The 22,480-nt window shown below is 33.6% G+C and overlaps 1 protein-coding gene across 1 annotated transcript in view; it reads left to right on the forward strand.

The window, feature by feature from the left end:
* The first annotated feature begins 20,473 nt into the window (after positions 1–20,473).
* LOC145693902 (uncharacterized) overlaps positions 20,474–22,480 on the forward strand; it is a 47,446-nt gene continuing 45,439 nt past the window's right edge. The window contains exon 1 of the mRNA XM_081770068.1: positions 20,474–20,548. The gene's annotated coding sequence lies outside the window, so the exon portion shown is untranslated. The remainder of the gene's footprint in view (positions 20,549–22,480) is intronic.

Genomic DNA, 22,480 nt, shown 5'->3' on the forward strand with positions numbered 1-22,480 from the left:
TAATAAAGAGTAAATAGAGTTTTGACACGAAATTATGACCAAGCCTATTTTTTAACAAAGCAAAGTAACTTCTGCTCACACTTGAAACTCCTGCGTCAGCATTCCACCACTTAGTCAGATTGCAAAAGAGCGCAAACGACGAGTACAACGGGGAAAATTGCATTAAAGACAATCACTTAACAAGGATTAAGCCGTCTAAGGTAGGATATCAGTAGTAGAAAATGGATCGATCTGGAATAACCTAGGCCAACTCACGAGCCCCTGGAAAATTGAGCACCGTACACCGTGAGCCCACGGTCTTTTACGACCTCCATTTTAGGGGTGAATTTATTCCCTTTTATGAGCACTTTTTAGGGGTGTATTAGTTCTCTTTTATGAGCACATTTTAAGGGGTGAACTCGTTCCCTTTTATGAGCATATTTTCCAACACCTACGAACACATAGAAGAACAGATAACACATAAGACTACGTAACACACAGCAGAGCAGATAACACATAACATAACAAGGGTGTACTCGTTTCCTTTTACGACCTCCATTTTAAGGGTATACTCGTTTCCTTCTACAAGCATATTTTCCAACCCTTACGAACACATAGAAGAGCAGATAACACAAGGATGTATTCATTATCTTTTATGATCACTTTTCCAACCCTTATTTAAACATAGCAGAGCTAATACAAGATTATGGTTTATTTTCCAACCCTTATTTTAAAATAGCAGAGAATACATACTATTCATTTCCCTACGAACACACAGCAGAGCATAAGAACGTAACACACAACAACCTCCATTTTAGGGGGGCGGACTCGTTCTCTTTTATGAGCATATTTTCCAACCCTTATTTAAACATAGCATAAGACTACGAACACATAGCAGAGGTGTATTCGTTTTCAACCCCTTAGCATAAGACTATGTAACATAGCAGTTTGAACACATGCCAGAGAAGATAATAAACACAACAACCTCCATTTTAGGGGTGTATTCAATCCCTTTTATATGCATAGCACAGATTACATAGCAGATCGAATACGGCTTATTTTCCAACCCTTATTTTACCATAACAGAGACTACGAAACATAGCGGACATAGCACAGGGGGTGTATTCATTTTCTCCACCCCTAATTGAACATAGCAGAAATTACACTGAGACTACGAACACACAGCAGACCAGAGAATACACTTTAAGGGGTGTACTCATTCTCTTTTATGATTACTTTTTCAACCCCTATTTTACCGTAGCAGAAATTACATAAGATTTTTTTTAACTCCTATTTTAAGACAATGAATACCTATGTAACACAGCGAATCGATACGATGAACCGATTTGGATGAAACTCGGTATATGGGGGTTTTCGACCATGCTGAGTACGAATATCATACTTATTTTTACCTGGGTAATATACTTTATGTGGCATACGCCCTTTGTATGACAATTTTAACCTATTTAGGTGAAACTAGTTATATAGGGGTTTTCGGACATGCTGATTACAAATATCATACTTATTTTTATCTGGGTCCTATAGATTATGTGGGATACGCCCTTTGTATGACAATTTTACCGATTTGGATGGAACTCTGTATATGAGGGTTTTCGGACATGCTGATTACAAATATCATACCCTTTTTTATCTGGGTCTGATAGTTTATGTGGGATACGCCCTTTGTATGACACTTAAAACCTAATAATTCAAAAACGAAGCAACGTATTGAAGTGCTGTTTCCACATTTAGTAATTGGTCATCAACAACTGCAAGTTTCAAAAATAATGACCATCGGGGTCAAAGATCAAAATACTTAAAACCTAATAACTCGAAAACGGAATCAAGTATTGAGATGTTGTTTCCATATTTAGTAATTGGTTAGCAACTACTACAAGCTCCAAAAATAATGACCATCGAGATCAAAGGTGAAAATACTTAAAACCTAATAACTCGAAAACGGAATCACATATTGAGATGGTGTTTCCAAATTTAGTAATTGGTCATCAACTACTACAAGTTCCAAAAATAATGACCATCGAGGTCAAGGTTAAAATACCCAAAACCTAATAACTCGAAAACGGAGCCACATATTGAGATGGTGTTTCCAAATTTAGTAATTGGTCATCAACTACTACAAGTTCCAAAATAATAACCTTCCAGGTCAAAGGTCAAATATTTAAACGCAAATAATTCTTAAACAGAGCAATGTATTGAGGTTCTGTTTCCAAATATAGTAATACGTCATCAACTATTACATGTTCCAAAAGTACTGACTATCGAGGTCAATGGTCAAATATTTAAGCCTTAATAACTTTAAACAAAAACCTGTGTGACCTATTCAATTTTGTATCAAGCAGAGAAAAGTGAAGAATGAATAAATATGACTGGCTTACTTCGAGAAAGAAAGCAAAGATATTTCATTTTAACTGGCTGAGAATTTTAAATCATTTTGTATTATTTAAACAAACGATAGGATAAATTTTTATACCAACGAGAAATGCCATTTTATACCATTTTGTATTACTCCAATAAACGAAGGAATACCAGAAAAAAATAAGTGAAGAATGAATAAAATTTAAGTGGATTATTTTCTTTTGTACCAACTGGAAAAGAGAAAAAGAGCTACTTTAATTAGCTCATTATGTACTGTTTAAACAAACGAAAATTTACCATTATGTAACTTTTGAACTACTGAAATGTTCTATTTTTGTATCAATCAGAAAAACCCGAAGAAGGATCATTTTAACAAGTTCATAATTTCGATGTTCTACTTTTTATACCAACGAGAAAAAAAGAAATAGCTGAATATACGAAATAATAAATTTAAGTGAACTATTCAATTTTGTACCAATGGGAAAAGGCAATTTAACTGGCTCAGAATTTTACTACTCAAATAAACAATGAAGTATTTACTTTTGTACCACCGAGAAAAAAAGAAATTGCACCATTTTGAAGTATTCAAATAAACAAGGGAATTATAATGTGTGTCAACTCTAAAATCAATTAAACGAAGTAATGCATTTGAGTGAGTTATTTAATTTGAAAAACCGAAGTTGAGTATTTTATACCATTTTGTATTATTTCAACAAAGGAATAAGCAAAAAAGGATCATTTTATATCATTTTAAACTAGTCTAATAAACGAAGGCATAAATATGAGTGAGCTATTTAATTTTGTAGCTGAGTATTTTCACGAAAGAACAAAATTGTACTAATCAGAAAAAGCGAAGAAGACCCATTTTAACTAACTGAGAATTTCCGTACCTTTTTGTAATATTTAAACAAACGATGAGATCAATTTGAGTGGCCTGTTTTTTGTACTGACCAGAAAAATCGAAGAAGGTCCAATTTAGCTAACTCAGAATTTATGTACCTTTGTACTAGCCCAATGAACGAAAGAACAAATTTGAGTCTTCTACTTATTATACCAAACAAAGAAGAACCATTTTGTACTACTCAAATAAACGAAAGAAAAAAACGAAAAAAGACCAATTTAACTAGCTTAAAATTTATATACGTTTTGTTTAGGTTTCCTACTTTTTGTACCAGCGTGAAATGCTATTTTAACCAGCTCAGTAGTATTCAAATAAATAAAAAACCGAAGAAGGATCATTTTAACTAGCTCAGAATTTCTGTACTTTTGTGCCATTCAAACAAATGAAAAAACTAAATTTGGATGGAGTGTTATTTTTTGTGCCAAGCAGAAAAAGGAAAGAATTTGCACTGACCAAAAGAGGCGAAGAAGGATCATTTTATACCTTTAGGTGCTATTTAAATAAACGAAGGAATAAATTTGAGTGATCTATTCAATTTTATACCAATCAGAAGAAAAACAAAGAAGGGCCATTTTAACTAGCTGAGTATTTTTGTGCTACACAAATCAACAAATGAATAAATTTGAGTGACCTAATCAATTTGGTATCAACAAGAAATACCATTTTAAATAACTCAGCATTTTATACCTTTTGTGCTATTTAAATAAACGAAGAAAGCGAAGGAGGTCCAATTTAGCTAACTCAGAATATTATACCATTTTGTACTAATCAAATAAACGAAGGAATAAATTTTCGTGACCTATTCAGTTTTGAAAACAAGCAGGAAAAGAAAAGAATTAACATTTTGTACTGATCAAATAAACCAAGGAATAAAGTTAGATGATTTACTTAGTTTTGTACCAACCACGAAAAAAAGCGAAGTTCCATTTTAACTAGCTCAATATTCCTGTACCATATTAACTAACTCAAAGAAACGAAAGAATAAATTTTGAGTGGCTTAAACGAAGAAGGTCAATTTGTACCTTTTGTGCTATTAAAACTGAGTGACCTATTCAATTTTATACCAAGTAGAAAAAATTTTGTTTGCAATTAAAAAACGGAGAAGGTCAATTTTATGTACATTTTGTACTACTCAAATTCTACTTTCTGTACCAACCAGAGAAAAACAAAGAAATACCATATTCTGCTACTCAAACAAACGACGGAATAAGCTCAGAATTTCTATACCTTTTGTGTTATTCAAATAAACGAAGGAATAAATTTGTGTGACCTATTCACTTTTATAGCAAGCCCCTTTTAGTTTTATACCAACCATGAAGGTCCATTATAACAAGCTCGGTATTTTTATACCATTTTTATACCATGTACTCCATTTCATTTTTGTAACAATCAGAAGAAAACAACTCAGAATTTTATACCTTTGTGTTGTTACACTGAAGTTTTAATTTTTCCGGTCATTAACTACATATTTGAACGTAAGATTTAACCAACCAGAGTTTATACATTGAATTTTAACTTAATTCTGTAGACCAGACTCCATAGCAATTAGCGTACTAAAGAAAACTGATGAAGGATGACAAATTATGACAGCATGCTTGGCTATTTTTTATCACAGCAGAAGGAATCATGTCAAAGTATGAATCAGCTTATCAAGGAAAAAAAGTTTTCAAAGTTCCATGTTCCATACCATCTATAAACAGTGCTGCAGATATATAAGCAACGTTACGAATGCGTTACCTAACAGTTGTATTGCTAGTATAGTGTGGGTCCTACGGTTCTGCCTATTGCTCAACGATTCAATTATTTTAAAAGACTTTCCTTCCTCGTCTAAGTTCAAAAAGTCAAATTCATATTTTTGCATTTATGTATTTTATTATAATGGAATATAAGTTTATGGAGTATATTTGAAAAATAATAGAACATACATCATGATGTTATATTGCCTTGAAAACATATTATTAAACACGGAGAATGCATAGAATGTTTTTATTATAGATATATAAAATTATTTATTTGATTGGTTTTGGCTGAAGAGCAGAAAAATGACTAGCATAGAAATTGTTTATGTTTCACCTAGAGAAAAAGAAATTCAGCGTGAAAACGAAAAACCTATACTGTTAATTCACCCGTCTGACCCCGATTTGCAAGATGAATTACGTGATAAAGTGAGAATCATATATCCAACACAGGAAATAGAAGATGTGTATTATTTTAGACGGTATAATAGATATAATGATGAAATACTCCCAGAAAGTTATGATGACAGTATTTCAAATATTACATGTTTTGAAGTGGAAGCTAATGAGTGCGGGTGTACTAGTGAAAGTATTAGTAATACATTTGTTATACAATTATTTAATGAGTATACACCAAATTCAGTATTATTATGTGAAGCATATTCTGAACATAATGAAAATGAAAAAGATCACAACTGTTTGCTGCAGTATGATTACGAATTATTACAAAAGGTGTGGACGATCTTAATTAAATGTGAAATGAGAGAGAAAATTTATAAACTTTATTTAAAGAAGAATTTTAAATGTTGTAATATTAAGAACACTTATACTTTGGAGAAAAAAATAATATTTTATATGAATACATTAAAGAGTGTGATTATTATATCAACAAAATAGTAGAAATGTTTTTAGAGAAAGATAAAAAATCATTTAATTCTGTAAATGAACACAGAGCCCACTGTAGCATATGCATTTGATTGTGTAAGAATAAAAGAAGTTGAACTGTTAACTATACTATTTTTTAAATGGATCAATTTGTAGTATTGTGATATTACAAACATTTTACTCTGGCAACTGAATTGTCAGTGAGAGTCAATTTAAATTTTTCTCTGGATGACACAAAAATATACAAAATGTAACAACTGTAACTGAGTTGTTTTCTTCTGATTGTTACAAGAATGAAATAGAGTACATGGTATAAAATGGTATAAAAATACTGAGCTTGTTATAATGGACCTTTATGGTTGGTATAAAACTAAAAGGGGCTTGCTATAAAAGTGAATAGGTCACACAAATTTATTCCTTCGTTTATTTGAATAACACAAAAGGTATAGAAATTCTGAGCTTATTCGGTCGTTTGTTTGAGTAGCAGAATATGGTATTTCTTTGTTTTTCTCTGGTTGGTACAGAAAGTAGAATTTGAGTAGTACAAAATGTACATAAAATCGACCTTCTTCGTTTTTTAAATTGCAAACAAATTTTTTCTACTTGGTATAAAATTGAATAGGTCACTCAGTTTTAATAGCACAAAAGGTACAAATTGACCTTCTTTGCTTAAGCCACACAAAATTTGTTCTTTCGTTTCTTTGAGTTAGTTAATATGGTACAGAAATATTGAGCTAGTTAAAATGGGACTTCTTCGCATTTTTTTCGTGGTTGGTACAAAACTAAATAGGCCATCTAAATTTATTCTTTGGTTTATTTGATTAGTACAAAATGTTAAGTCTTTTCCTGCTTGTTTTCAAAACTGAATATGTCACGAAAATTTATTCCTTCGTTTATTTGATTAGTACAAAATGGTATAATATTCTGAGTTAGCTAAATTGGACCTCCTTCGCTTTCTTCGTTTATTTAAATAGCACAAAAGGTACAAAAGGCTGAGTTATTTAAAATCGTATTTCTTGTTGATACCAAATTGAATAGGTCACTCAAATTTATTCATTTGTTGATTTGTGTAGCACAAAAATACTCAGCTGGTTAAAATGGCCCTTCTTTGTTTTTCTTCTGATTGGTATAAAATTGAATAGATCACTCAAATTTATTCCTTCGTTTATTTAAATAGCACATAAAGGTATAAGTACAAATTCTTTCCTTTTTCTGCTTGGCACAAAAAACAATACTCCATCCAAATTTAGTTTTTTTCATTTGTTTGTATGGCACAAAAGTACAGAAATTCTGAGCTAGTTAAAATGATCCTTCTTCGGTTTTTTGTTTATTTGAATACTACTGAGCTGGTTAAAATGGCATTTCACGCTGGTACAAAAAGTAGGACACCTAAACAAAACATATAAATTATAAGCTAGTTAAATTGGTCTTTTTTCGTTTTTTTCTTTCGTTTATTTGAGCAGTACAAAATGGTTCTTCTTTGTTTGGTATAAAAAGTAGAACACTCAAATTTGTTCTTTCGTTCATTGGGCTAGTACAAAGGTACATAAATTCTGAGTTAGCTAAATTGGACCTTCTTCGATTTTTCTGGTCAGTACAAAAAGCAGGCCACTCAAATTGATCTCATCGTTTGTTTAAATATTACAAAAAGGTACGGAAATTCTCAGTTAGTTAAAATGGGTCTTCTTCGCTTTTTCTGATTAGTACAATTTTGTTCTTTCGTGAAAATACTCAGCTACAAAATTAAATAGCTCACTCATATTTATGCCTTCGTTTATTAGACTAGTTTAAAATGATATAAAATGATCCTTTTTTGCTTATTCCTTTGTTGAAATAATACAAAATGGTATAAAATACTCAACTTCGGTTTTTCAAATTAAATAGCTCATTCAAATGCATTACTTCGTTTAATTGATTTTAGAGTTGACACAAATTATAATTCCTTTGTTTATTTGAATACTTCAAAATGGTGCAATTTCTTTTTTTCTCGGTGGTACAAAAGTAAATACTTCATTGTTTATTTGAGTAGTAAAATTCTGAGCCAGTTAAATTGCCATTTCCCATTGGTACAAAATTGAATAGGTCACTTAAATTTAATATTTCGTATATTCAGTATTTCTTTTTTCCTCGTTGGTATAAAAAGTAGAACATCGAAATTATGAACTTGTTAAAATGATCCTTCTTCGGGTTTTTCTGATTGATACAAAAATAGAACATTTCAGTAGTTCAAAAGTTACATAATGGTAAATTTTCGTTTGTTTAAACAGTACATAATGAGCTAGTTAAAGTAGCTCTTTTTCTCTTTTCCAGTTGGTACAAAAGAAAATAATCCACTTAAATTTTATTCATTCTTCACTTATTTTTTTCTGGTATTCCTTCGTTTATTGGAGTAATACAAAATGGTATAAAATGGCATTTCTCGTTGGTATAAAAATTTATCCTATCGTTTGTTTAAATAATACAAAATGATTTAAAATTCTCAGCCAGTTAAAATGAAATATCTTTGCTTTCTTTCTCGAAGTAAGCCAGTCATATTTATTCATTCTTCACTTTTCTCTGCTTGATACAAAATTGAATAGGTCACACAGGTTTTTGTTTAAAGTTATTAAGGCTTAAATATTTGACCATTGACCTCGATAGTCATACTTTTGGAACATGTAATAGTTGATAACGTATTACGATATTTGGAAACAGAACCTCGATACGTTGCTCTGTTTAAGAGCTATTAGCGTTTAAATATTTGACCTTTGACCTGGAAGGTTATTATTTTGGAACTTGTAGTAGTTGATGGCCAATTACTAAATTTGGAAACACCATCTCAATATGTGATTCCGTTTTCGAGTAATTAGGTTTTAAGTAATTTCACCTTTGACCTCGATGGTCATTATTTTTGGAACTTGTAGTAGTTGCTAACCAATTACTAAATATGGAAACAACATCTCAATATGCGATTCCGTTTTCGAGTTATTAGGTTTTAAGTATTTTGATCCTTGACCCCGATGGTCATTATTTTGGAACTTGTAGTAGTTGCTAACCAATTACTAAATGTGGAAACAACACCTCAATGTGTGGATCCATTTTCGAGTTATTAGGTTTTAAGTATTTTGACCTTTACCTCGATGGTCATTATTTTTGAAACTTGCAGTGGTTGATGACCAATTACTAAATGTGGAAACAGCACTTCAATACGTTGCTTCGTTTTTGAGTTATTAGGTTTTAAGTGTCATACAAAGGGCATATCCCACATAAACTATCAGACCCAGATAAAAATAGGTATGATATTTGTAATCAGCATGTCCGAAAACCCTCATATACAGAGTTCCACCCAAATCGGTTAAAATTGTCATACGAAGGGCGTATCCCACATAAACTATAAGACCCAGATAAAAATAAGTATGATATTTGTAATCAGCATGTCCAAAAACCCTTATATACCGAGTTTCACCCAAATTGGTTAAAATTGTCATATAAAGGGCGTATGCCACATGAACAATAGGACCCAGGTTAAAATAAGTATGATATTCGTACTCAGCATGGTCGAAAACCCCCATATACCGAGTTTCATCCAAATCGGTTCATCGTATCGAATCGCTATGTTACATAGGTATTCATTGTCTTAAAATAGGGGTTGAAAAAAATCTTATGTAATTTCTGCTATGGTAAAATAGGGGTTGAAAAAGTAATCATAAAAGAGAACGAGTACACCCCTTAAAATGTATTCTCTGGTCTGCTGTGTGTTCGTAGTCTCAGTGTAATTTCTGCTATGTTCAATTAGGGGTGGATAAAATGAATACACCCCCTGTGCTATGTCCGCTATGTTTCGTAGTCTCTGTTATGGTAAAATAAGGGTTGGAAAATAAGCCGTATTCGATCTGCTATGTAATCTGTGGTATGCTCATAAAAGGGAATGAATACACCCCTAAAATGGAGGTGGTTGAGTTTATTATCTGCTCTGCTATGTTACATAGTATTATGCTAAGGGGTTGAAAACGAATACACCCCTGCTATGTGTTCGTAGTCTTATGCTATGTTAAAATAAGGGTTGGAAAATATGCTCATAAAATAGGAGTCCCCCCCTCTAAAATGGAGGTTGTTGTGTTTTACGTAGTCTTATGCTCTGTAGTGTGTTCGTAGGGAAATGAATATTATGTATTCTCTGCTATTTTAAAATAGGGGTTGGAAAATAAGCCATACTCTTGTATTAGCTCTGCTATGTTTAAATAAGGGTTGAAAAAGTTATCATAAAAGAGAATGAATGGACCCTTGTGTTATCTGTTCTTCTATGTGTTCGTAAGGGTTGGAAAATATGCTTATAAAAGGAAACGAGTATACCCTTAAAATGTAGCTCGTAAAAGGAAACGAGTACATCTTTGCTGTGTTACGTAGTCTTATCTGCTCTTCTATGTGTCCGTAATCTTATGTGTTATCTCCTATATTAAAATAGGGGTTGAAAAACATGCTTATAAAAGAGAACGAGTACACCCTTGTTATGTTACGTACTCTTATGTGTTATCTGCTCTGCTGTGTGTTACGTAGTCTTGTGTGTTATCTGCTTTGCTATGTGTTCGTAATCTTATGTGTTATCTGCTATGTTAAAATAGGGGTTGAAAAATATGCTCATAAAAGGGAACGAGTTCACCGTTAAAATATGCTCATAAAAGAGAACGAGTACACCCCCCTAAATTGGAGGTTGTTGTATGTTACGTAGTCTTATGCTCTGCTGTGTGCTCGTAGGGAAATGAATCTTATGTATTCTCTGCTATTTTAAAATAAGGGTTGGAAAATAACCATACTCTTGTATTAGATCTGCTATGTTTAAATAAGGGTTGAAAAAGTGATCATAAAAGATAATGAATACACCCTTGTGTTATCTGCTCTTCTATGTGTTCGTAAGGGCTGGAAAATATGCTTGTAGAAGGAAACGAGTATACCCTTAAAATGAAGGTCGTAAAAGGAAACGAGTGCACCCTTGTTATGTGTTATCTGCTCTGCTGTGTGTTACGTAGTCTTATGTGTTATCTGTTCTTCTATGTGTTCGTAGGTGTTGGAAAATATGCTCATAAAAGGGAACGAGTTCACCCCTTAAAATGCGCTCATAAAAGAGAACGAATACACCCCCTAAAAGTGCTCATAAAAGGGAATAAATTCACCCCTAAAATGGAGGTCGTAAAAGACCGTGGGCTCACGGTGTACGGTGCTCAATTTCCCAGGGGCTCGTGAGTTGGCCTGGGTTGTTCCAGATCGATCCATTTTCTACTACTGATATCCAAGACAGTTCTTCCTTGAATCTCCCCCATTCACATATCGCCATTCAGGAAATTGCCAAATAAACTATTTTTTTTTTATTATGGAAATACAATGATTGCGCCACACTTAGGCATTAGTGTCTCATAAGACGTTCTTATATATGTCATTCACAAAACATTCTTTACCTTGTCAAATGCAAGAAGATTTCAATCTTATGATATAAAAGGTAATTCCCAAATCCAGCAGGTTAAAAGGAACCCTTAAAACTGGTTAAAATATAAAGAGAGGCTACTGAATAAACTTCAATCTTTTCAGAATACGTTAACTGTGCTCGCTAATTCAGTTTCGTCACTTCCCCGTCAACGTGACACTCAACTTCTCACAGCATTTTTTTTAGAAAAATACAAGAAACAAATACACAGCACAAACTCCTTATTCTTGCTTCCAAAGTTAACTCCACACCAAATCCTCATTGAAGAACGGAGAAAATTATAAATCAAGAAAGATTGGATCCAACACGGCCCATTAACAGCCATATTCCTTACACTACGGTATACAGGAATAGACCAGGGACATCCTCCTTCCTTGGGCACAAATCGATCAGTTCGCCGCCGAAAAGGCCGAGCGAACCCACGAAGCCAAGCGGCGCTACGATCGCGTCAGGTGAGGCACTCAACGCGCAAGCGACCTTGAGGCAATCAAACATAAGAATTCTTTCTTTCTCTCTCCTTACCTACAAACAAACTAAATCATCTTACTTTAAATAAATCAAGGACGTTTTACGTACAATTACAAGTCTTTCTTTCAGAGAACCAAACATACTCTTACATCATAGAAACTTATTCCTTATTTATTTTATTATCCTCTTCTTTCCGATAATTTAGTTCGAGATCGTTACAATGTTCATTGATGTCTGCGCTGCAATTTTCTGGGAGGAATCTGTCGGAGTGCAACATATGCATTTTTAATGAGATATTACACCCAATTGCTTGGTAGAAGATATAAGATGCTCAACGACTTACTTCTAGTTCTGAGACCACTCGTTTCCCAAAACATTCCTCACCACTTCTCGGAAAGAAAGCTATGCAATTCTCTCTTTATTTTCTAACACTGTATCAACTTCATGGCCATTGAGGAATTAGCGGATTTGAGACCAATTAGGATTCACTAACTGATTTTACTTTCAGCAATTTGTTAATTGTTACGAAGAATATATTTGAAAAATTGTTTTCATGAGGCGACGAATAGCCGCCATTCATCGAGATTATTTTCTATGTTACGTTTCTCATAAGATCTGTTACCTTGTAACTTTCCACTGGAAATACTGTTCTGGAGATTCTGACGTGTGCAAAACACAGAAACGTTTATATCTTCAGAATAAGCTCCTCATCGCTTGAGTCTGGATGCCAGTGGTTCTGCGACACCTTTTGAAAACCCAAGGTAATTTAATTCATGTTGAATATCAAATGGCGAATAGATAATGATATGTTGGTTCTGTCAAGTGAGGATCAGTGGAAAACGACCTAAGCAGAATTTAACAAGGTGGGTCGACTTCGTGCGCCTTTGCTCTTCATCGGATAAAACATTGGATAAAAACACAGGAGGTTGTGGAACCTATAGTTCTTCAAGTTGTGGCACAATGACAAACATCTCAAGAAATATTTGGTTAAGTGGTGCTCCACTTTTTTTTCTTTTTCTTTGATAGACCTTTAATTGGAGGAACTATGCAAAAATAGTAGTTTGAAGTACTGCTCTCTCCATATCATTGAAACTAAAAATAGCATACACGGACTGTTTCCATGTAGCTAGTCCCGCAAGTTTGTAGAACAAGTATTACAAAAAAATATGCGATGTCCACTTCTTGTCCATTTCTACCACTGTGTAGCCAAAGTGCAAGTGATAGGATTTCTTTATGATAGTCGTGAAATTTCACTTTCTGTTTTCGTTTCACTTCGTTAAAAACAATTTGTTCTGCACTGTTAACACATTTAGGCGACATGTTTCTGCTCAGTACAGTCATAGAAGGATAAATAATAATAATAGTAATAATAATAATAATAATAATAATAATAATAATAATAATAGCAGCTATGGCTCGCCCAATATTTCACCAAAACTACGTCCAGGATCGCAAATTGTAACTGCAAAAAAACCTTACACAACACGTTTTCTCTGGCAAACTCTTCAATACAACTAAACTGTTATGTGCGAGCAATAAGGATGGAGAGGAATTTATTCGGGAGGGGTCCAAAGCTTTTCGTGGAGTCCAAATATAATTTGAAACTAAATTGTATTAAAATCTGTAAAATTGCATCTGAAATTAAACTAAATTTACAAACATTCGGAAATTCGGGGGTCAAGTCCCGCAGGGCCCACCCCCTGCGTATAACCCTAAGGATAACAATGGAACTAACCGTTAAAACATAGAAGTTTATTGAAATACGAAGATAGCTTCTGTTGCCACGAACCCTTAATTTGCCCACCTATGCCCATCCGGTGATAACGTATTTCTTTGAAACCCCCAAACCAATCTTTAACCCATTCCGGACGGACCTTTTAATACCTTATTTTTCCTTGTATACGACGGTTTTTTGGCATATTTTAAAAGTTCGTTGAAAATACACGTTTCAACACAATGCTATTTATTATACCATTTTATAAACTACAAAATTTCCCCTTTGCACAGTTGTGTAACATTCAACACTTGGTATATATTTTCTAACTTTTTGCTGCATATATACATATATCAATTATGCAAAGCGAGAAAAATTTTTACAATGTAACAAAAACTACAAAAAATATTCTATACGCATGTAATATGTAAGCTATAGTTGGAAAAGAGACACAAAATACACAATGTGAGAATTTCAACAATGATACTTGTTATGTCCACATGGAAACTCGAAAATCACACGTAATTAGCCTTTGTGTGGAAAAGTTCAACTACTTCTTCGCCATTTTCAAAAGTAAAGACAAAAAACCGCATATTCCTACAAAGTTGTATTTACAGCTCAGTTGTGACAGAAACTGATCAAACACGCCACCTAGCGCTTGGAATCTGAACCACGTACTCACGATTAACAAATACACGAAACGAGGTGCGAGCGTCGCCCATCGTTTCATTGGTACAAAAAGAATAGTACAGTGCGAGCATAGCTCGCAGCCCGTCCACAGGGACAAAACATTCACTGCGAGCTATGCTCGCAGTCCGTCCGGAATGTGTTAAAAGCAAATTTCATATTCGTTACCACCGCCCTAAAATTAGTAAGAATTGTTACTTTTATCTGCGAAGCATTTTCACTGTTGACCAGTGTTATACAACAACTATTAACCTGGGAACTCGTGTAGTTAGGATTTCACGTTAATTAATATCTTCGGACCTTATATAGGTTAGATGTTGAAAGACACACTAAACGCCAATATACGCCATTCTGATGTTTAATATTGGACAGAAATGAACCACTACATGTAGTAAATTGTGCAAGCAGGGTTTTCATTTCTGGACAGCAGGCAAGCTATTGGCCCCTCAGAGTTTTAAATATGTGTAAGATTTATTCAACTGTATAATACTGTACATCACTAGTGAGAACTGGAAATTATTCATATCGAATATAGTTGTACACCTAGGCTACAAGCAAAGCCTGAAATTACTACTGCAGGCGAGGAGAAGTTTAGTGTAAGGAAATAAATTGTCGCTAAATTTGACCAATTCTAAGGTGTTCTTTCAGTATACAAGAAGACGTAATGATTGTACAAGGGAGAATTTGAGTATTCTAAAAATTGTCCTCATTTTCCCTTCAGATATGGATTTTCTTTAAGAAAACAAAATTGCTGATTACGTTTCCTTAATAAAGAAGCTACGTACTGAACTGCACGATTCACAGTTCCGAACAGAGATGGGCATTTTTGCTAACCCTCACTCACCCTCACCCTCACTTGACTCCCTCACCCTCAGCCACCCTCACCCTCACACTCAAGCCCCCTCACCCTCAATTGACTGTTTCACCTTCACCCTCATCTACCGAAATGAGGGTCAGGGCGGCCCTCTTGAAGGCGAAAATAAGTGAGGGTGGCCATCTCTGGTTCCGAATGTTAAACACTTTCGTACTAGAGAAAGGGAGGTGAATGTATTAAAGCTTATAAAATTTTATTCGAAAATCAAATCGAAAAACGACCATTAGAAATGCCTATGATCACATGGAAACGCAATAAAGATGGATCTCACAGAAATAGAAATACTAAGTAGAAATTGGATCCAGTTGGCTCTGAACAGAAGTCAATGGAGAGGTTTTGTGAACTGATATTGAATGTTCGGTTAGCAAAGACAATGGAGTTAAGTTAGTTAGCTATTAATAATAAATTTTGACTGAAGATATCTTGATACATGCTTATAGTTTTAATAAATGTTGTCCCTCAGCATTAACTCGATATAATAGAACTAATTGGGAAGCCCGAAGAAAAGAATACGCAACGTTCCGTGGTAGTATAATATTTTTAAGGAACATTAACGCGAAACTTATTTCATAAAATAGGATGAATTCATGTTCCGTATGAGTAAATTCAGTTTCAAAAATTACAGTATATATGCATTTACAACCAGACTAACATGTTATACATTCTTTAAAAATATAGAATCGAGAAATCTGATTTCAGAATATGAGATCTAAATTCACGTCCCCATTCTTAACTCATTTCAATTGATATCAGTAGAGATGATTGAGAAGACGTATTAAATGCTTTGCCATTTTTATTTCGGAAGATTTCGTAAAAAATGAGGGTGGGTACTTGTCATTGTAATTTTTGACTGATATCAGCTCTAAGCGGAAAGATTGTCGTTAACATTTTTTAAGAAATGATGCGTATTGTATAATATTTCAATTATTGTTAGGATACTTTCTTAATTTAGTTTAAAATGGAGGAGACTGAATATATTTCCTCATGCTTGACTGATTTTCTACCCAAAGTATGTATGTAATTTTGAAACCTTAGACACAATACAGTTGGCTTACTTTCGCCTGATTAGGATAAATTCATCCCAATTTTTGATGACTGCATTCATGTACACGAGAAGGAAACAAATATATATCCTATTGCACAAAATATATTTTTTTACGATATATCAGTATAATTTGGAATATTTCTGAAGAACGTATTGATAGGAGGTGGATTTCAGTTCTCAACTCTTCATTTATTTTAAACCCAAGCCAAGTGATGCATGTAGTGGCTAAATAAGAGTATAAAACTATTGCACCACAATGAAGTATATTAAAAATTTACTGGTGAACATACCAATCAAATCATATTGTTTAGAATGTTATCCCTAACGTGGGCAAATTCATACCTATTCTAGGTTTATTTTAATTGCAAGTAGAAAACCTTCAAAATAATGTATATATCATATTTCAAAATAATCAAGTAATTTCAACATAACTGATTGCAGAAATTTTTTCTAGGTATCGTGTGGGGAATGGTATTTAGTATCTTTCCCTAAATCAAACACAATGTACAACCTTAACAAAATAAACGTAAAAGTGCATCCAAATGTAGTTATTTTGGACAACGTTATCGGAGAAACTTATTGAAGAATAAAGAAGAAGTGTTGGAGAACTTGTAACGAAACACCCTTAATCCTCTTTCTTTCAGAATGACCACCCCGGCCCAAAATCCGTACTTGAAAGATTGAGAGAACAGCACATATCTAACCTTCAAATTACAGACCTGCCCACCGGGGAAATAATCCTGAAAAAAAGTGGGGAGAGTTTTCGCCGGTACTGTATTAAAAGGCCGCGTATCACACCCAGATAATGTATATGTATTACTCTCACTTTTAATATACAAAATTAAAACAAAAAATATTTTACGTTATTTTTGGGAAGTTACTTAGCAATGACAAACCTACTATTTCAAATTAACAAGGATAAACAATTTGTTATAAATAAAGAAAAAACAAAAAATCCAAAAAAATAATAATACACAAAATATTAACAATTGGATAATAATAATAAAAATACCTACAGCTCTTGATGGAAAAACAGCCTAGAATACATTTGTTTTTATCAAAAGCGCCATTCCAAGATAGTCTACCGCAACCTCCAATTTTCTCATCTTTAAGTAGTCAAATTTTTAATTAGCAAAATCATACACTTGCTCGTGTCTAAATATGTCAATCCTTAAATAATCGTTTTTCAAATACATTTGAGTATGCTCACGGAAATTCCACTGATATATTTTTCACCATTTTTCACAAAAACAATACTTTAATTTAACAAAGTGTAAAGAACAAACACTACGTACCTTAAACAGTGACCAACTGACGATCTACGTCAGTTGACCCATGGCTTCCATTCCGGGTTCGAAACCAACCAGTCACAATCCGAATTCTAGATCACGAGGGCCTCGTCATTTTACGTTACCAGCTGGTACCAAATCTTCGAATATATTTTCTCAAATCATTACACACCTGTTTGTGACCAGAAAGGGTAGATGGAAGAGGTAAAGGGAGAATAAGGTCGTATGTCTCCATAAAATAAAAGATGGCGCCATCTACTTCCTAATAAATCCATAATGATAAGTTACCTATTTATATATACATACATCCCCCAAAATCCACATTATATATTTGTGACAATCCATGTCGTCACAAACTTATACCCATTTACTCACTTATTCTTTAATGCGTTCGTTCTTAACTAATGCAAATGGTTGCAATGCATTAAAGAAAATATACGCTATGTTCCATCAAAATTAAATATATTTTAAGTGTTTATGGTAGATTACTTTGGATGTATATGTAAAAATTTAAAACTTGAGGTACATGTTACATCCTTATTCTTGACGAAATACAATTCCAAACAGGAACTCTACGTAGAAAGATTGACGAAGTCACACACCAAGTTTCATTAATATCGGATAACTTTTAAAAGAGGTATAGTGGAACAGACAAACACAGTTCTTATTCGATTTTTTTGAAATACACGATATTCGACGCATGTTTCTCAAATTTCTCACATCTCCAACGTTTCGCTTGAGATTCGACCGAGGGAAAGAGAGAGAAATTAGTCTCCATCCGATAATTGAAATACAAATTTCGTCTCACGATACTTTTCCTAAGAACCGGAAACTTCATAGAATATGTTCATGGGGCTATCCCAAAACCCTACTACTAGAGGAGTTAGTAAATTCATCTTCTGAAGATTTAAAAACTGTATACCAAAGAAAGTTCTGTAGAAAAATTCTTCGATATTTATTCAACACAGTAAGATTGTTAAATTATATAGCGATGAAAGTGGCCGGTAAAGAAATAAGAAAAAATTAAAAGTGTTCGTTCTATTTTTCAATACAAAGTACGAGAATTAACATGTTATTCGATTATTCTATTGAGTTTCACACATATATACATAGTTCATATATGGTAAATGGATAGTTACGTTTTATGTATATTGGTTTCATCTTGAATTTTGGAATATCACGGAAACGGTACCTAATATCGGCAGACAGCGTTCTTTTATTGACTCAGTATCTCAAGAGAACATATCATTATTACCTGCAAATTAATACAGAATCCGCAACGAAAACGTTAACGGCTATAGAGCAAATATTTTCGCAATCGCTTATATTCTCAATGATAGGTTTTGTCTTGTCCGCTAAACCTGTATTCAAAAAAGAAGTGAGAAAAGTCAATCATTTTCAGTTTTGGTTTTGATCACCTCAGAAGAATCTTACCTTAGAAGAGTTTGAAGAAACTAACTGAGTTTGAGTGTGATTTAGGGCGAGGAAAAAACCCGAAAGTTCACCGTGGTTATGTTGGTGTATCAGCGTTCCTTTGTTAACTCACTTGGTTATTTAACATCACTTTGTCTTGACTTAACATCGATAATATCAGAAACCGGCATACCCATGTTATGTCAACCACAACACCAGAACTTCGGTGTTTAAGTAACAAGTAAATGTACTAACCATCGTAGGTCAACTGACCTATATAAAATTGAGGTTAAGTTCACATTTTCGTTTTAGTGTGAACGATTATTTTGTGTATGAATGAACTCGGTTTCAAATTAAGGACAATATGCGTACTTATTTAGGTAAAAGAGTTATGTAGATAATAGGGCTAAAATATCGTAAAATAGGGTAATAAAATATCGTAATCCGGTTAGTCATATATCGTATAAGGAAAAATAAATGCAATGTTAAGAAAGTTGAGACTGGATTAAGAACCTATCTTGATAAAAGAAAGTTGGGAACAACTGTTAAACATATACAATAGAAAAGATTCTCGAATTGAGAGATAGCTTCATAAGTTAGTAACACCTCTTTCATGCTCGTTCTGCTGAAATGATAAAACGTTAAAATTGTACTGTTCTATGGAATATACAAAGTATACTTTATACTTTGTAAGTAGTAATGAACAGCGTAGGGTTTCCATTCATTTTATTCCACTTATGTGACGAATATTAGTGCGTATGTGAGGAAAGTAAGTTATGAACTTGCCGTTTAAAGTACAAACCAAACCCAGGTTATACGTTTATTATTGTGAGGCTCTCCGACCAAGAAAAGCATTTCCCAAATTCTTCTGCACAGTAGCTATCAGAGTATCATCATTTAAGTCTTTTTCTCGTTAATTCTTTCCGCATGTTTAAACTATATTCTTACTCCTTCAATATATTAGAACTATGGTCTGTTGTAGCGAATTAATACTAGATCGAATCAATAAATAAAAATATACTAGATACAAATACCTATGTACGTATAGTTCATAAAATACGCGAACGATATTTGCGTCCTTTTCTGTATAAATTTATTGTAGTAATTACTGAGATGCTTTTATTGTTCTCCACTAGACAAGTACATTTTACTGATTCAATACATAAATTACGTTCCAATAAATTGTTCTTATTATATTGTCACACGTGGCTTGTTGAGTAATATGAATATTCGTTTATTTATTAGTTATTATTTGAAATTTTAATGGCTCGGAGCAATGTACCTACTTATGTATATTAATGCATTTTATATAATACAGAATCATAAAATCCTCTTTTAATCTTTGATTCAATAATATAATTATGATTCTGGTACTGATTACACAGAGTAAATGGAAGTAGTGCATTATACATTAAATTGATAATGCTTACTGCAGAAGAGAAATTAGGTGTAAAACTGACTATAGATAAGTAATTAAAAATTAAACATAAATCCTTATATGAGAATATAGACAATACATTTAGATATATTACTATGGATGTGCAATACGACCGTTACAATTAATTACTTCCACCAATGCATAACTTAATATAATTTTTACGACGTTGTTTGTCACGAAATCACTTGGAGTTTTCATTTTACGAGCTCGTCGTAACAAATGTTTTTGACTACATTGGAACAGCTTCATTTGTTCTGTCTGCAGTCTGTTGGGCTTCTAGTGCAGGTAAATCATAACAGGCTATATATATATACCTTGGTACAAACAAAGTAAGCAAACAAGTTCTTGTCGATTTTCACGTCACATTAATCATGCATTTTTATAGTGGAAACGACCTCCAGTAATACAGGTACGTAGCACGCATGCAAAAATAAGAACTTGTTCTGTAAAATAAATAGAGATATCTACACAGTTTATTTTACGTGTTTGACTTTAAAATGGATCCGTTACCTACCACATGGTGTCGATGCATATGCCATACATTTTGGGGAGAATGCCGTAAACGAACTCACCGCCAGTCAAAAGGTTCAGTTATTCTGTATGGGAGATATGAGCCTTTCGGAAGAGACTCGCAGAAAACCACGACATTTGTTGAAACTGAAAACACACATTGAGGTGGTCAGTATTATAATTGATGGACATTCAAAAGAGTTCTATGTTTCCGCTGAAATAGTTAGACGACATTTGTATGGATTAATAACATTATACAAGTAAGGTAAGTGGGATCCACACATATTCTTGACATCCAACAAGGACCAAAGAGTGATTTTGATCAGTTGCTCACTCTTAACGGAAGGCGGATCCTGCATATCACATCCAAGCTTACTAGACATTGGTCGCTCCACATCTCCCTGTCCTCTCACCTCAAAACCATCTATGCACCCACGAAACGATATACAGTATCTATTGTGTTATGGTCTGCAAGTGGCGTATTATGGGCTCCTTTCATAGGGTGGGAACATCCCTCTACTTTCAGCTGTTGCAAAGAGTGCAAGTTGCATTATGGTAGAAGAAGTTGGCATTGGTCATTGGAAAGGTTGTGCTCGTCCTACACGAGAATACCACAAAATGTGTGGAGAAGAGGACCCGGAAGCCCCTTAGCAAATTGCGTGGCTTAATACACTATTTTCAATGGACCCTGTGCCAACAGATTACCCCTTGTTTCATTCGCCCGACACCCAACTTCGTGGCTGATCGTTCGGATAGAAAGAAAAGCCCTGATTATTCACTCATTGACTTATTTGCATCCACGACCTCCGAATTTAACCACCAGTGTACTGTGCACCTGTAGAAATCTTTGCAAAGTATTGGGTGGTGATGGAGATTATTTCTAACCCTAACGGTACGTACCATATACTGTATTGCTCTTTGTTTCACAATGCATTTAAACGGTACGAAATTTCTGATTAGCGTGTTCATCAGGTATATAGTCAGGAAATCTCTTAACATGTTTCTGGCAATACGATTTATTTTTTGCTTATTTGATCGACTTAATCTAGAAATGGGACTAGCATTATTAACTTTAACATACATGAAATACAAACTACAAGTATATACCGTAAAGTAGCACATTTTACGTAATATGCGTCATACGGCATATGAAATTTGTGAACATTTTGAATTACGTTGTAATATTAAACAATGTATGGTGTTCTCTCCGTTCTATTGTCCTATAATCATTTATTCGTTAATGAAGATAGAGTGTTTTGGTCTTATGGAGAAACGAAACCAACATTTTATTATTTTGTACAGCATACAGAAATTACTTTTAGTATAATTTTTGCAGGAAGAAATGTTGCTGATATTTCCTTCATTTTTCAGTTTATTTTTACAGTGGATGTAATTTGCTCTCAAATCAAATAATCAACCAAAAGCATGTTAATGTTTATGTTGTCCTTAGAACAATGAGGATATCACGTAACACGACCACTCACATGACGAAAAGTTTACACTATATTAGTAAGAGATTACCATTTTTATCATAAAGTAGCCGATACTTGCCTAAAGAGAAATTCTAATAACAGGTATTGTTTCCAATGCCCTCATAAAGATGCATGAAATTGTATAGCCGTGAACTCTTGCTTCTGAAATAGTTTATTGACAGTAGAACTGACTTCGGTGTTACAATAGTTGGATCTTCCTACATTGCGGATGAGG

The sequence above is a fragment of the Thermobia domestica genome, chromosome 9 (assembly GCF_964235325.1).
Source record: "Thermobia domestica chromosome 9, izTheDome1.hap1.1, whole genome shotgun sequence".
Taxonomy (NCBI): Eukaryota; Metazoa; Arthropoda; class Insecta; order Zygentoma; family Lepismatidae; genus Thermobia; species Thermobia domestica.